Below are 14,842 nucleotides of genomic sequence, written 5' to 3' on the forward strand. Positions count from 1 at the left end.
ATAAGAGTTAGTTGAGGAGTTAAGAGAAGAAAATAAGTTATTTTGTGGAAAGGTAGAAAAGCAGGAACAAAAGACTGAGGTCTATGAATTAGTTTAAAGTGTATCAAGTCAGTGAAATACAGTATTAATCGCAGAATATCGCGATTTGCGAACGTCAGATAGTTTAGTATTCTGAACTAGTTAAAATTATGTACTGCCGTCGGAATTTCATGAGCCATCAAGGTTCAAGGTTTGCCAAATATAAAAGCACTGCAAAGCTTAAAACCTAGCCAGTTAAGAAACCAAAATGTTCCTAATCAAATAACTGGTATGTATTGTACTTGCTTTGATTTTGATTCGGCGCCTGTTACTTTTCCTAGAGTGCGGGGGTTTCGATCTGGAGCTCAGTTTAAAAAAAGAAACGGCTTAAATTAAAAGGGTTTGGATATCACGGGTACGATGTGTAAAGTGGTATGATACAACTGCCGCTTGATTATTTTTATTATACAGTATAGCACTGCCATATAGACACAAGAATAACATCAAATCCTGAAAAGCCTTAACCAACTTTGTATGATATATTCATATACTATATTGGGCATTGATAAAGACATAATTATTTTGTGAAGTACTGTGGTGTAGCGCTTGCACGCAAACAAATGATCAAATTAGAGATAGTGTAAGAGTACTCATATAAAGATCGGAACTGTATGGCATGTGATTTTAATGGGGAAAGCGATGTCTTTTGATAAGACTACATACAAATGAATGGATGTATCCGACAATACATCCGAGACCTTAGCACCCAATTGAAGGGGATGCGCCGGTCCGTAATTTCTAATCAGGCACAGGTCGACGCAGAGGGGGACTCAGAAATATTACCAGAAGTCCCAAAAGCCGGGAGCCGGGTATTAACAAAAGTGCTTCCTGCAAAACCAGGATTTGCCCCAAGATGGCACGGACCTTACGAGGTCATTATTAGCGGAGATACCTGTGCCTGTATAGATATGAGGGGACAGGGGGTCTGGAAACACTGGACCCAATTAAAACTATATGAGGACAAATGAACTAAAAAAATACCGTTTTGCTCATTCAACTTCCACAGGAACCAGGACCAGATCTACTATCAAGACGTCGGAACCAACTACTTTTAATTTAATTGCCTGTTTATTTTCTGTATATACTGTAATTGTAAAATACTGTTGAAAAAAAAAAAAGAGCGATATGGGAACAGGGACATATCTGATAATAACCCTGACCATTGTAAATACACTCCAACATATGGGGGTTAGGGGAGCAGAACCACCAATCATGGAAGGAAACCTATTCCTGAAAACACACATCCAGATCTATGGGAATAGGACCGCTTGTTACCCCTCAGCGCGATCAGTAAACTCCCTATTCATCGCAACACCAGGGTGGCTCCCACAAGAGTTATTCACTATTGACACATCGGGGGCACCCTGCAAAGAACATATTGGGTACTTTAAGCAAGGGATACAAGGAAGGTGTGTAGAGCTCACTGAGCCGGGAATTCTAAGGGGGACGGGACCCCAACCGGAGGAGACACTTGGGAACTACCCACAATGTTTTAAGGGAGAGGGATGGGGGTGCGTGCATGCCTTTGTCCCTAAAAATGATTAGTGCGCTGAGGCACATTGTGCTCTCCAGGAGTGCTGGGTCCGGGAAGGACACTTCACTTGTGACTGCAAGCAACAAAAATGCATTGCAGTCACCGCGGGTAGGCAGCTTATGTGTGGCAAGTGCAACGGCACCCACGTAAGCTCAGCCTCAGGGACATATCCATTTGATTCTCACCAAGAGGTACAATCAAGTGGACAGTCCAGGGGGAGGGAAGGTTCCACAAGATGGGGCCATGCGGTCAAACGACCCCGGGGTAATGCATGTTATCGGGTTATTATTTAAAAATGTATATATGACGGCCACAGACAGGCCTCCAAGGTTCTTTTCCGTAGGGACAATCAGACCTCTCACGGTTCCATGCCCAAGTGAAGGGCATGTCCAGAAACGCATAGTGACCAGGGCCATCAGCGCAGAATTTTGCTCCGACTGGCAGGCCCCTGTCACACTAGGGTCTTCTTTAGGATATGGATTTCTGGGGACACTATCCCTGGGAGGCGCCGCAGGGGTGATCAGTGCCAGTAATAGGAACTTCTTCATATGTGGACTGACCATTTTAGGAAACAACACCCTACAAGCATTAGGCGCAATTGACCAAGAACTCGCAGAACTCAGACTATACACACAACAAACGAGATATGCGGTGGACTATCAGCTAGCCAGACAAGGGGGGGTATGCACCATCATCAAGGAAAAATGCATCACATACGTACACGACGAGACACTAAACATAACAGCAGCCATGTCCGGGATACAAAAGCAATTGGATAACTTTAAACAGGGGTTAACAGGGACTGATGGGTGGTTAGGATGGCTGTTTAACACAGTTTGGGGAGCATATATTATGAAGGGATTAATCCTAGTAGTAGCCATCCTGTTCACACTCTGCCTTGGCCTAACCTGTATTAAAGTGATATGTGCAAATATTACATCAAGAATGCTACCCACTGCCAGTATCCAGATGCAAGAACTTAACAACGACACAGAAGAAGAGGAACAACGGCAAGGACAACAGCTGTACAAATCACTGTTCCTCTGAAGGTCGTCCATGGGGGGTGAGCCATGAATGGCACCCCCTGGACGAGAGGAGGGACTGAAGGAGGAAATTTTCCAGAAAACCATATTTGTATCATCAAACATATTTACATATTGGACTAATTGGCACCACTCATAACGGGCCAACAATGCAGAGGGGCACCCCCGGATGGATATTCGATCGGGTCCCCCCCTGCACAGCTGAGAGACTCACGAATTTCAGAAACTACGGAAGATCCCTAATCTGCCTAGCAACAGCGCGCAGCTGCATTTTAAACTGGCCAAGGACGATCAAGATCCCTATGAAACGAGACATAGAGTGGGTTATCAAAACCAAGCTATCACTGAAATATTACCAATTCGGCCAAGGCAGACATAAAAATCTGATAAACTAAGAGATAAGGATAAAAGGTTAAGAATGAAATACTCCAGACACCCAACAGGACAGGATGACATTAACACTCAATCTCACAAGCAGGAAACACAGACACGGAACAATAGGATCAATTCAAATAAGAGGACACATAGAGATGATAATGGGAAACGCATTTAGACACCGGGGCAGGACCAAGTAATCCCATTAACACGAACACACACCATACAAATGCTAATCGATGAAACTTCCTAGGGACTTTTGAAACTGACAGACCACTTTATACATTGTGTAAAAAAGCATAATCAAATGTTCCCGCGCGAATTTGGATCCCTATAAAGATCCAGAGCTGATGTGATTTAATTGAGATCAACGTGGCCAAGCCACTGTTTCTGAGCTGGCTACGGGGGTCTCCCTGGGATCCCAGTAATTGTACAATAAAGACACGCTTTGAACCTTGATTTGCGACTCAACTTCTATTCTGCACTGGTAAGGGATATTTCCCTACAACAAGGGATATGTGGAGAAAGTGTGAAATAGAGGATCAGCCATGATCAAATTGAATGGCAGAGCAGGCTCGAGGGATCAAATGGCTTATTCCTAATCCTACTTTCTATCTTTCTATGATATCCTTGACCCTGGCACCAGTGAGGCCCTGGCGCCATCCTGAATTTACATCGATGGCCAGAGAAACACCAATCTGTTCCCCTAATTATTTAATCACCTATCACCGTTTATCTTCCAATCTTCTTTGTACCCACTTACACAGCAGAACTACCCATGGTGCTCTGAACCAGCACCCTCATCAATATTCAGGACTGAATACAGGTTGGAGACTGGGATGCACTTGGGACTCCTAGACTACCTGCCTATTCCATTTGGCTGCCAGGTGGCCATATACCCCTTCTCTTTCTACATAATCTTAAACTGTGCAATGATCAAAACTATCCATTAAGCTTTCAGCCTCACAGATACAACGCAGTAACACCAGCTGCTACTCAAGGTCCAAAACTCAGAGCTCAAGCTGCTGCAACTGACAATAAAGAACAAAGAAAATTACAGCACAGGAACAGGCCCTTCAGCCCTCCAAGCCTGCACCGACCATGCTGCCCGACTGAACTAAAACCTCCTACCCTTCCGGGGACCATATCCCTCCATTCCCATTCTATTCATGTATTCGTCAAGATGCCCCTTAAAACTCACAATCGTATCTGCTTACAGTACCACCCCCAGCAGTGAGTTCCAGGCACCCACCACCTTTTGCGTAAAAAACTTGCCTCGTACATCTCCGTTAAACCTTGCCCCTCGCACCTTAAACCTGTGCCCCCGAGTAATTGACTCTTCCACCCTGGGAAAAAGCTTCTGACTATCCACTCTGTCCATGCCCCTCATAATCTTGTAGACTTCTATCAGGTCGCCCCTCAACCTCCGTCGTTCCAGTGAGAACAAACCAAGTTTCTCCAACGTCTCCTCATAGCTAATGCCCTCCATACCAGGCAACATCCTGGTAAATCTTTTCTGTACCCTCTCCAAAGCCTCCACATCCTTCTGGTAGAGTGGCAACCAGAATTGAATACTATGCGGCCTAACTAAGGTTCTATAAAGCTATAACATGACGTGCCAATTTTTAAACACAATGCCTCGGCCGATCAAGGCAAGCATGCCGTATGCCTTCTTGCCTTCTCCACCTGCTTTGCCACTTTCAGTGACCTGTACGCCCAGATCCCTCTGCCTATCAATACTCTTAAGGGTTCTGCCATTTACTGTATATTTCCTATCTGTATTAGACCTTCCAAAATGCATTACCTCACATTTGTCCGGATTAAACTCCATCTGCCATCTCTCTGCCCCAAGTCTCCTGGATTCTGGATAGCGATGAGGACCATCAGAGGATACAGCAGGATATAGATTGGTTAATCTATATCCTGCTGTACCCTCTGATGGTCCTCATCGCTATCCACAAATCCACTAATCTTTGTGTCGTCCGCAAACTTACTAATCAAACCAGTTACATTTTCTTCCAAATCATTTATATCATAGAATCATAGAAACCCTACAGTGTAGAAAGAGGCCATTCGGCCCATCGAGTCTACACCGACCACAATCCCACCCAGGCCCTATCCCCATATCCCTACATATTTACCCGCTAATCCCTCTAACCTACCCATCTCAAGACACTAAGGGGCAATTTTAGCACGGCCAATCAACCTAACCCGCACATCTTTGAACTGTGGGAGGAAACCGGAGCACCCGGAGGAAACAGCACTATTACAAACAGCAAAGGTCCCAGCACTGATCCCTGAGGAACACCACTTGTCACAGCCCTCCATTCAGAAACGCACCCTTCCACTGCTACCCTCTATCTTCTTTGACCGAGCCAGTTCAGTATCCATCTTGCCAGCTCACCTCTGATCCCATGTGACTTCACCTTCTGCACCAGTCCGTCATGAGGGACCTTGTCAAAGGCTTTACTGAAGTCGATGTAGACAACATCCACTGCCCTACCCTCATCAATCATCTCTGTCACTTCCTCGAAAAACTCGATCAAGTTAGTGAGACACGACCTCCCCTTCACAAAACCATGTTGCTCTTGCTAATACATCCACTTATTTCCAAGTGGGAGTAAATCCTGTCTCAAAGAACCCTCTCCAATGATTTCCCTACCACTGACGTAAGACACACTGGCCTGTAATTACCTGGATTATTCTTGCTACCCTTCTTAAACAAAGGAACAACACTGGCTAATCTCCAATCCTCTGTGACCTCCCCGGTCATGATGTGGAGATGCCGGCGTTGGACTGGGGTAAACATGGTAAGAAGTGTAACAACACCAGGTTAAAGTCCAACACGGCTTTTGCTACCAAATAAACCTGTTGGACTTTAACCTGGTGTTGTTAAACTTCTTACTGTGACCTCCCCGGTAGCCAGTGAGGATACAAGGATTTCTCTCAAGGCCCCAGCAATTTCCTCCCTTGCCTCTCTCAGTATTCTGGGGTATATCCCATCTCCCTTAATGTTTTTCAAGAACCCCAATACCTCCTCCTTTTTTATCTCAGCATGACTCAAACTATCTACACACTCTTCCCCCGACTCATCATCCACCAAGTCTTTCTCTTTGGTGAATGCTGATGCAAAGTACTCATTTAATACCTCGCCCATTTCCTCTGGCTCCATGCATAGATTCCCTTCCCTGTTCTTGGGTGGGCCAACCCTCTCCCTGGTTACCCTCTTGCTCTTTATATATGTATTAAAAAGCCTTGGGATTTTCCTTAATTCTGCTGGCCAATGAATTTTTGTGACCCCTTTTAGCTCTCCTTATTCCATGCTTAAGTTTCTTTCTACTTTCCTTGTATTCCACACTTGCTTTGTGTGTTCCCAGCCTCCTAGCCTTGACAAATAGTTCCTTTTTCTCTTTGACTAGGCTCACAATATCTCTCGTTATCCAAGGTTCCCAAAACTTGCCATACTTATCCTTCATCCTTACAGGAATGTGCCAGTCCTGAATCCCTATCAACTTACACTTGAAAGCCCCCCACATGCCAGATGTTGATTTGCCCTCAAACATCTGTCCCCAATCCCAGTCAATATAAGGGAAGTTAAAATCTCCCACCACAACAACCCTATTACTTTTACACCTTGTCAAAATCTGCCTACATATCTGTTCCTGCATCTCCCGCTGGCAGTTGGACGGCCTGTAGTAAACCCCCAACATTGTGATTACACCCTTCCTATTCCTGAGCTCTACCCATATTGCCTCACTGTATGAGCCCTCCGAGGTGTCCTCTCGCAATACAGCTGTGATATTCTCCTTAACCAGTAGTGCAACTCCCCCACCCTTTTTACATCCCTCTCTATCCCGCCTGAAACATCTGTATCCTAAGCTGCCAATCCTTTCCTTCCTTTAACAAAGCCTCTATAATGGCAACAACATCATAGTTCCAAGTATTAATCCAAGCTCTAAATTCATCTGCCTTACCTGTTACACTTCTCACATTGAAACAAATGCACTTCAGTCCATCGGACTCTCTTTGATTAGCAACTACATCCTGCCTGCTCAAAGTCTTACTGACCCTACTCTCTCGTTCCCCTTCAATTAATTTCCCTTTGCTTTGGGTCCCACCCCCCTGCCAAACTAGTTTAAATCCTCCCATGTGACACCAGCATACCTCCCGGCCAGAATATTTATGCCCTTCCAGTTTAAATGCAATCCTTCTTATACAGGTCCCACCTGTCCCAGAAGAGATCCCACTGGTCCAGATATCTGAAACCCTTCCTCCTACACTAGCTGTTTAGCCACGTGTTGAGCTGTACTATCTTCCTATTTCTAGCCTCACTGGCACGTGGGACAGGGACTAATCCTGAGATTACAACCTTAGAGGACCTGCTTTTTAACTTTCTACCTAACTCCCTAAACTGCTGCTGCAGGACATTATCTCTCTTCCTGCCTATGTCGTTAGTACCAATATGTACCACGACCTCTGGCTGTTCACCCTCTCCCTTCAGAATGCTTTCTGCTCATTCAGAGACATCCTGGACCCTGGCACCAGGGAGGCAACATACTACCCTGGAGTCTTTTTCACGTCCACAGAAGCACCTATCTGTACCCCTAACATCAAGTCCCCTATAACTATTGCTCTAGTGTGGTAAACACTTCCTCCACAAATGTTATCCAGGACACGGGGAGCATCCTGGAGTTCCCACATTGCACAGGATATGCACTCTCGAAGTTGAAGCTGCCCTGCCATACCTTTACTTATTATTTAAACTTATTACTGCTAAAAATATTACCAATATGAATAAAGCTTATAGTTATTAATAAACCTTGCTACAATTAATAAACCTGATATTGATAAAAACCTACTAATATTTGATGCACTTTATAGAAATCATAGAAACCCTACAGTGCAGAAGGAGGCCATTCGGCCCATCGAGTCTGCACCGACCACAATCCCACCCAGGCCCTATTCCCCTATCCCCACATATTTACCCACTAATCCCTCTAACCTACGCATCCCAGGACTCTAAGGGGCAATTTTTAACCTGGCCAATCAACCTAACCCGCACATCTTTGGACTGTGGGAGGAAACCGGAGCACCCGGAGGAAACCCACGCAGACACAAGGAGAATGTGCAAACTCCACACAGACAGTGACCCGAGCCGGGAATCGAACCCGGGACCCTGGAGCTGTGAAGCAGCAGTGCTAACCACTGTGCTACCGTGCCGCCCTTTACAAGTAGTAATAAACCTTACATAACAATTCCTACCCAATATGTTCATTTGCTGGTTGTTTAGACTCAGCCCCTAAGCAGCCAAACAAATTACAACATTCTTGTGATGTCACACCTCAATGGTTAGTGGTTACCACCGCTGTCTCACAGCGCCAGGGATCCAGGTTTGATTCCAACCTGGGGTCCGTCTGTGTGGAGTTTGCTCATTCTCTCATGTCTGTGTGGGTTTCCTCTGGGTGCTCTGGTTCCTCCCACAGTCCAAAGATATGCAGGTTAAGTGGATTCACCATGGTAAATTGCACCTCAGTGTCCCAAGATGTGTAGGTTAGGGGCATTAGTGTGGTAAATGCATGGGGTTACAAGAATAGGGCAGGACCTGGGAAAGGTGCTCTGTCGGAGAGTTGGTGCAGACTCGATGGGCTGAATGGCCTCCTTCTGCACCATAGGGATTCTATGGTTCAATATTTCTTTCTGAAAGTGGCTCTGACTGTCCACAGCCTAACCCTAATCTAAAACCCAACCCCAAACCTCCCAACCTAACCTTTAAAGCCTTAACCCCCTAAACTGAAATCCTACATGAAACTCAACCCCCACCCTTTATCCCCCTTACTGCCTAACCCCTAACTCTACTCCCACCCCTAATGTTTCACCTGACCCCCTCCCCCCTTCTCAACCCGCATAAAACCCAACACATCTCCATCTCCCTTCAGTTCCAAAGAAGGGTCATATTGGTCTTGAAATGCTAACTCTGTTTTTGTCTCCACAGAAGCTGACAGAATTTTACTGGTGCTTTCTGTTTGACTCTCTATGCAATCAACTTTCCTCTCTAACATCTGGAAATTTGTGCAAAATTGGAAGAGCTGTCTCACAGACTAGTCTAGCGAGAGCCTGAAGTAGTCATGCTCACTGAATCATTGCCTACAGCCATTGTCGCAGACTCCTCTGTTGGCAGTATATCCTGCATGTCCCAGAATCAGGCTTTATGCAGTAGAGGCATTGACTCTAAAGCCCATGATACTTCATTGCATCAGGCCAAACAAGGGCAAGGAAACCTGCTGGTTAGCATCTACTGACCTCCTCAGCGGACGAATCATTACTCCTCCATGTTGAACACCAACGGGGGGGGAGCATTGAGGTTGCCAATGGTACAAACTTTGGGTGGAGAACTTCAGAATGGCTCAATAGCACCACTACTGATTGAGCTGACCGTGTTGTGAAGGACGTACCTGCCAGGCAGGGCTTGTAGCAGGTGCTGAGAGAACCAATAAAAGTGCAGAGTTTAAAGGAACCAGAACATTTAGACTAATAGACAATAGAACCGACTCAAGGACAGCTTCTTCCCTGCTGCTGTCAGACTTTTGAATGAACCTACCTTGCATTAAGTTGATCTTTCTCTACACCCTAGCTATGACTGTAACACTACATTCGACACTCTCTCGTTTCCTTCTCTATGAATGGTGTACTTTCTCTGTATAATGTCAAGAAACAATACTTTTCACTGTATGCTAATACATGTGACAATAATAAATCAAATCAAATCAAAGAAGATGGCTGCCCCGACAAGGGAACAGGCTTCCAGCAACAAGAGGCCAATATCATTGCCTCTTGGGATTTTGGCTAAGATCATCGGATCAAGCCCAGGACGGGGGGCAATATCTTATCTTCTCACTTTGGATCTTATTTGTCTCTTTCGTGGGACCATGAATTGGATTCAGATTGAAGTAGAGATTCAGCGCCAGGAACCTGGGTTCAATTCCAGCCTTAGGTAACTGCCTGTGTGGAGTTTGCATGTTCTTCCCGTGTCTGCATGGGTTTCCTTCGGGTGCTCCGGTTTCATAGAATCCCTACAGTGCAGAAAGGGGCCATTTGGCCCATCGAAACTGTACCAACCACAATCCCACCCAGGCCCTGTCCCAATAACCCCATGCATTTACCCCAGCTAATCCCCCTAACACTAAGGAGCAATTTACCACGGCGAATCAACCTAACCCGCACATCTTTGGAGTGTGGGAGGAAACCGGAGCGCCCGGAGGAAACCCATGCAGACACGGGGAGAATGTGTGAACTCCACACAAGGCCAGAATTGAACCTGGGTCCCTGGTGCTGTTAACCACTGTTCCATTGTGCCGCCTGCTTCCTCTCACAATCCAAAGATGTGTGGGTTAGGTTGCTTGGCTATGCTAAATTGCCCCTTGGTGTCAGGGGGGTTAGCAGGGTGAATGTGTCCTGTTATGGGGATGGGGCTTGGGTGGGATTGTGGTCAGTGCAGACTCATGGAAATCATAGAAACCCTACAGTGCAGAAACAGGCCATTCGGCCCATCGAGTGTGCACCGACCACAATCCCACCCAGGCCCTACCCCCATATCCCTGCACATTTACCCGCTAATCCCTCTAACCTACACATCTCAGGACACTAAGGGGCAATTTTTAACCTGGCCAATCAACCTAACCCGCACATCTTTGGACTGTGGGAGGAAACCGGAGCACCCGGAGGAAACCCACGCGACACGAGGAGAATGTGCAAACTCCACACAGACAGTGACCCAAGCCGGGAATCGAACCCAGGTCCCTGGAGCTGTGAAGCAGCAGTGCTAACCACTGTGCTACCGTGCCGCCCCTTTTTTTTCAAAGAATAGTATTTAATCTTCCAATTAGGAACTTGTACAATCACATTGATTATAACATAATATTGTTGAATTCATTGTCCCTTTTTAAAATACATACGAACAGTAGCTACTGGTATGGATTCTGTAATTCCCATTTATACCTCTTCTAGATCAGCCTTTTTTTTCTTGCAACATTACCATTTCATTTCTTGTGCACCATTCCTTTTGTCGCTTCCCTTCTCCTTGTTCTTCCCTACCCCATCTTTCCCTGCCTCATTTCTAATCTTTTCCAGTTCTGATGAAAGGCTATGGTCCTGAAATATCTTGGTTCTGAACTGCAAAGTATTTATAGGAATTGTTTTAATTTCATAATTAATTCTCATCTCCACTATATTTTTCTCCATATTACTCTTATCATTCCAGAGAAGTTTAAAAGTTTTAAAAACTACATTTAAGAAATGAATTCAAGTCACCCTTTACAAAGCTAGACTAAAAATAAAGCCAGAAATCTGCAACTTTTTCTGTGTCATGCATTCCAAATCAAAGCATCCCAGGAGGCCACAGTTAAACAAAGCTTCATCAAATTTCATAATTGATACAACAGGTTGTATCGATGGGCTGAATGGCCTGTGGGGATTGGGGTTTCCGGCTCCTGCCTCTGGAGAGATTGTCTCCTGTTGCTGGGCACCGCGACCCCAACACACTTGGCCTGACCTTTGCCCTCTGAGGGGAGGCCACCACCTCCGCCCCGCCCCAAAACGTCACTGCCGTGTCACCTGGCTCCCGGCAGTGGCGTCATTGCCAGTCAGTGGCATTCTGGGAATCACAATGGCGGCGCGCATGGTGAGAAAATCCCGGAGCACAAACCGAGGGAATGAGTGGAGGTGGAGATTGGGGGCTGAGGGGGAGAGGCGGTGGGGGGGGTGTTGGGGGAGAGGCGGTGGGGGGGGGTGTTGGGGGAGAGGCGGTGGGGGGGGGTGTTGGGGGAGAGGCGGTGGGGGGGGGTTTTGGGGGAGAGGCGGTGGGGGGGGGGTGTTGGGGGAGAGGCGGTGGGGGGGGGTGTTGGGGGAGAGGCGGTGGGGGGGGGTGTTGGGGGAGAGGCGGTGGGGGGGGGTGTTGGGGGAGAGGCGGTGGGGGGGGGTGTTGGGGGAGAGGCGGTGGGGGGGGGTGTTGGGGGAGAGGCGGTGGGGGGGGGGTGTTGGGGGAGAGGCGGTGGGGGGGGGGTGTTGGGGGAGAGGCGGTGGGGGGGGGGTGTTGGGGGAGAGGCGGTGGGGGGGGGGTGTTGGGGGAGAGGCGGTGGGGGGGGGTGTTGGGGGAGAGGCGGTGGGGGGGGTGTTGGGGGAGAGGCGGTGGGGGGGGTGTTGGGGGAGAGGCGGTGGGGGGGGTGTTGGGGGAGAGGCGGTGGGGGGGGTGTTGGGGGAGAGGCGGTGGGGGGGGTGTTGGGGGAAAGGCGGTGGGGGGGGGGGATGTTGGGGGAGAGGCGGTGGGGGGGGGGGGGGATGTTGGGGGAGAGGCGGTGGGGGGGGGGGGATGTTGGGGGAGAGGCGGTGGGGGGGGGGGGATGTTGGGGGAGAGGCGGTGGGGGGGGGCGGATGTTGGGGGAGAGGCGGTGGGGGGGGATGTTGGGGGAGAGGCGGTGGGGGGGGGGATGTTGGGGGAGAGGCGGTGGGGGGGGGATGTTGGGGGAGAGGCGGTGGGGGAGAGGCGTTGGGGGAGAGGCGGTGGGGGGGGTGTTGGGGGAGAGGCGGGGGGGGTGTTGGGGGAGAGGCGGTGGGGGGGGGATGTTGGGGGAGAGGCGGTGGGGGGGGGGATGTTGGGGGAGAGGCGGTGGGGGGGGGGATGTTGGGGGAGAGGCGGTGGGGGGGGGGGGATGTTGGGGGAGAGGCGGTGGGGGGGGGGGGGATGTTGGGGGAGAGGCGGTGGGGGGGGGCGGATGTTGGGGGAGAGGCGGTGGGGGGGGATGTTGGGGGAGAGGCGGTGGGGGGGGGGATGTTGGGGGAGAGGCGGTGGGGGGGGGGATGTTGGGGGAGAGGCGGTGGGGGGGGGATGTTGGGGGAGAGGCGGTGGGGGAGAGGCGGTGGGGGGGGGATGTTGGGGGAGAGGCGGTGGGGGGGGGATGTTGGGGGAGAGGCGGTGGGGGGGGGATGTTGGGGGAGAGGCGGTGGGGGGGGGGATGTTGGGGGAGAGGCGGTGGGGGGGGGGGATGTTGGGGGAGAGGCGGTGGGGGGGATGTTGGGGGAGAGGCGGTGGGGGGGGGATGTTGGGGGAGAGGCGGTGGGGGGGGGGATGTTGGGGGAGAGGCGGTGGGGGGGGGGATGTTGGGGGAGAGGCGGTGGGGGGGGATGTTGGGGGAGAGGCGGTGGGGGGGGGGATGTTGGGGGAGAGGCGGTGGGGGGGGGATGTTGGGGGAGAGGCGGTGGGGGGGGGGATGTTGGGGGAGAGGCGGTGGGGGGGGGATGTTGGGGGAGAGGCGGTGGGGGGGGGATGTTGGGGGAGAGGCGGTGGGGGGGGGATGTTTGGGGAGAGGCGGTGGGGGGGATGTTGGGGGAGAGGCGGTGGGGGGGGTGTTGGGGGAGAGGCGGTGGGGGGGGGTGTTGGGGGAGAGGCGGTTGGGGCGGTGGTTGGGGGAGAGGCGGTGGTTGGGGGAGAGGAGGAGGTTGGGGGAGAGGCGGTGGTTGGGGGAGAGGCGGTGGTTGGGGGAGAGGCGGTGGGGGGGGGGTGTTGGGGGAGAGGCGGTGGGGGGAGTGTTGGGGGAGAGGCGGTGGGGGGAGTGTTGGGGGAGAGGCGGTGGGGGGGGGGATGTTGGGGGAGAGGCGGTGGGGGGGGGGATGTTGGGGGAGAGGCGGTGGGGGGGGGGATGTTGGGGGAGAGGCGGTGGGGGGGGATGTTGGGGGAGAGGCGGTGGGGGGGGGATGTTGGGGGAGAGGCGGTGGGGGGGGGGATGTTGGGGGAGAGGCGGTGGGGGGGGGGATGTTGGGGGAGAGGCGGTGGGGGGGGGGGATGTTGGGGGAGAGGCGGTGGGGGGGGGATGTTGGGGGAGAGGCGGTGGGGGGGGGATGTTGGGGGAGAGGCGGTGGGGGGGGGATGTTGGGGGAGAGGCGGTGGGGGGGGATGTTGGGGGAGAGGCGGTGGGGGGGGATGTTTGGGGAGAGGCGGTGGGGGGGATGTTGGGGGAGAGGCGGTGGGGGGGGTGTTGGGGGAGAGGCGGTGGGGGGGGGTGTTGGGGGAGAGGCGGTTGGGGCGGTGGTTGGGGGAGAGGCGGTGGTTGGGGGAGAGGCGGTGGTTGGGGGAGAGGCGGTGGTTGGGGGAGAGGCGGTGGGGGGGGGGGTGTTGGGGGAGAGGCGGTGGGGGGAGTGTTGGGGGAGAGGCGGTGGGGGGGAGTGTTGGGGGAGAGGCGGTGGGGGGGGGGTGTTGGGGGAGAGGCGGTGGGGGGGGTATTGGGGGAGAGGCGGTGGGGGGGGGTGTTGGGGGAGAGGCGGTGGGGGGGGGGTGTTGGGGGAGAGGCGGTGGGGGGGGGGTGTTGGGGGAGAGGCGGTGGGGGGGGGTGTTGGGGGAGAGGCGGTGGGGGTGTGTTGGGGGAGAGGCGGTGGGGGGGTGTGTTGGGGGAGAGGCGGTGGGGGGGGTGTTGGGGGAGAGGTGGGGGGGGTGTTGGGGGGAGAGGCGGGGGGGAGAGGCGGCGAGGGGGGGGGCGGCGGGGGAGAGGCGGCGGGGGAGAGGCGGCGGGGGTGTTGGGGGAGAGGCGGCGGGGGGCCGTTGGGGGTGTTGGGGGAGAGGTGGCGGGGGGGCCGCTGGGGGGAGAGGCGGCGGGGGGGGTGTTGGGGGAGAGGCTGTTGGGGGAGAGGCGGCGGGGGAGAGGTTGGGGGGGCGGCGGTGGGGGGGTTGGGGGAGAGGCGGCGGGGGGGGGTGTTGGGGGAGAGGCGGCGGGGGGGGGGGGTTGGGGGAGAGGCGGTGGGGGGGGTGTTGGGGGAGAGGCGGTGG

General features: G+C 52.1%; 1 protein-coding gene across 3 annotated transcripts in view; it reads left to right on the forward strand.

Annotated features, from left to right (window-relative positions):
• wdr55 (WD repeat domain 55) overlaps positions 1 to 14,842 on the forward strand; it is an 85,680-nt gene that overhangs the window by 41,242 nt on the left and 29,596 nt on the right. The window contains exon 1 of one of the 3 annotated variants that reach the window (XM_078198051.1): positions 11,647 to 11,707. The exons of 1 other annotated variant lie outside the window; for it this stretch is intronic. The gene's annotated coding sequence lies outside the window, so the exon portion shown is untranslated. Of the gene's footprint in view, positions 1 to 11,646; positions 11,749 to 14,842 lie in introns of those variants that run through there. One more of the 3 variants, XM_078198052.1, reaches the window with a different exon arrangement.

This window comes from Mustelus asterias, chromosome 26 (assembly GCF_964213995.1).
Source record: "Mustelus asterias chromosome 26, sMusAst1.hap1.1, whole genome shotgun sequence".
NCBI classification, from domain to species: Eukaryota; Metazoa; Chordata; class Chondrichthyes; order Carcharhiniformes; family Triakidae; genus Mustelus; species Mustelus asterias.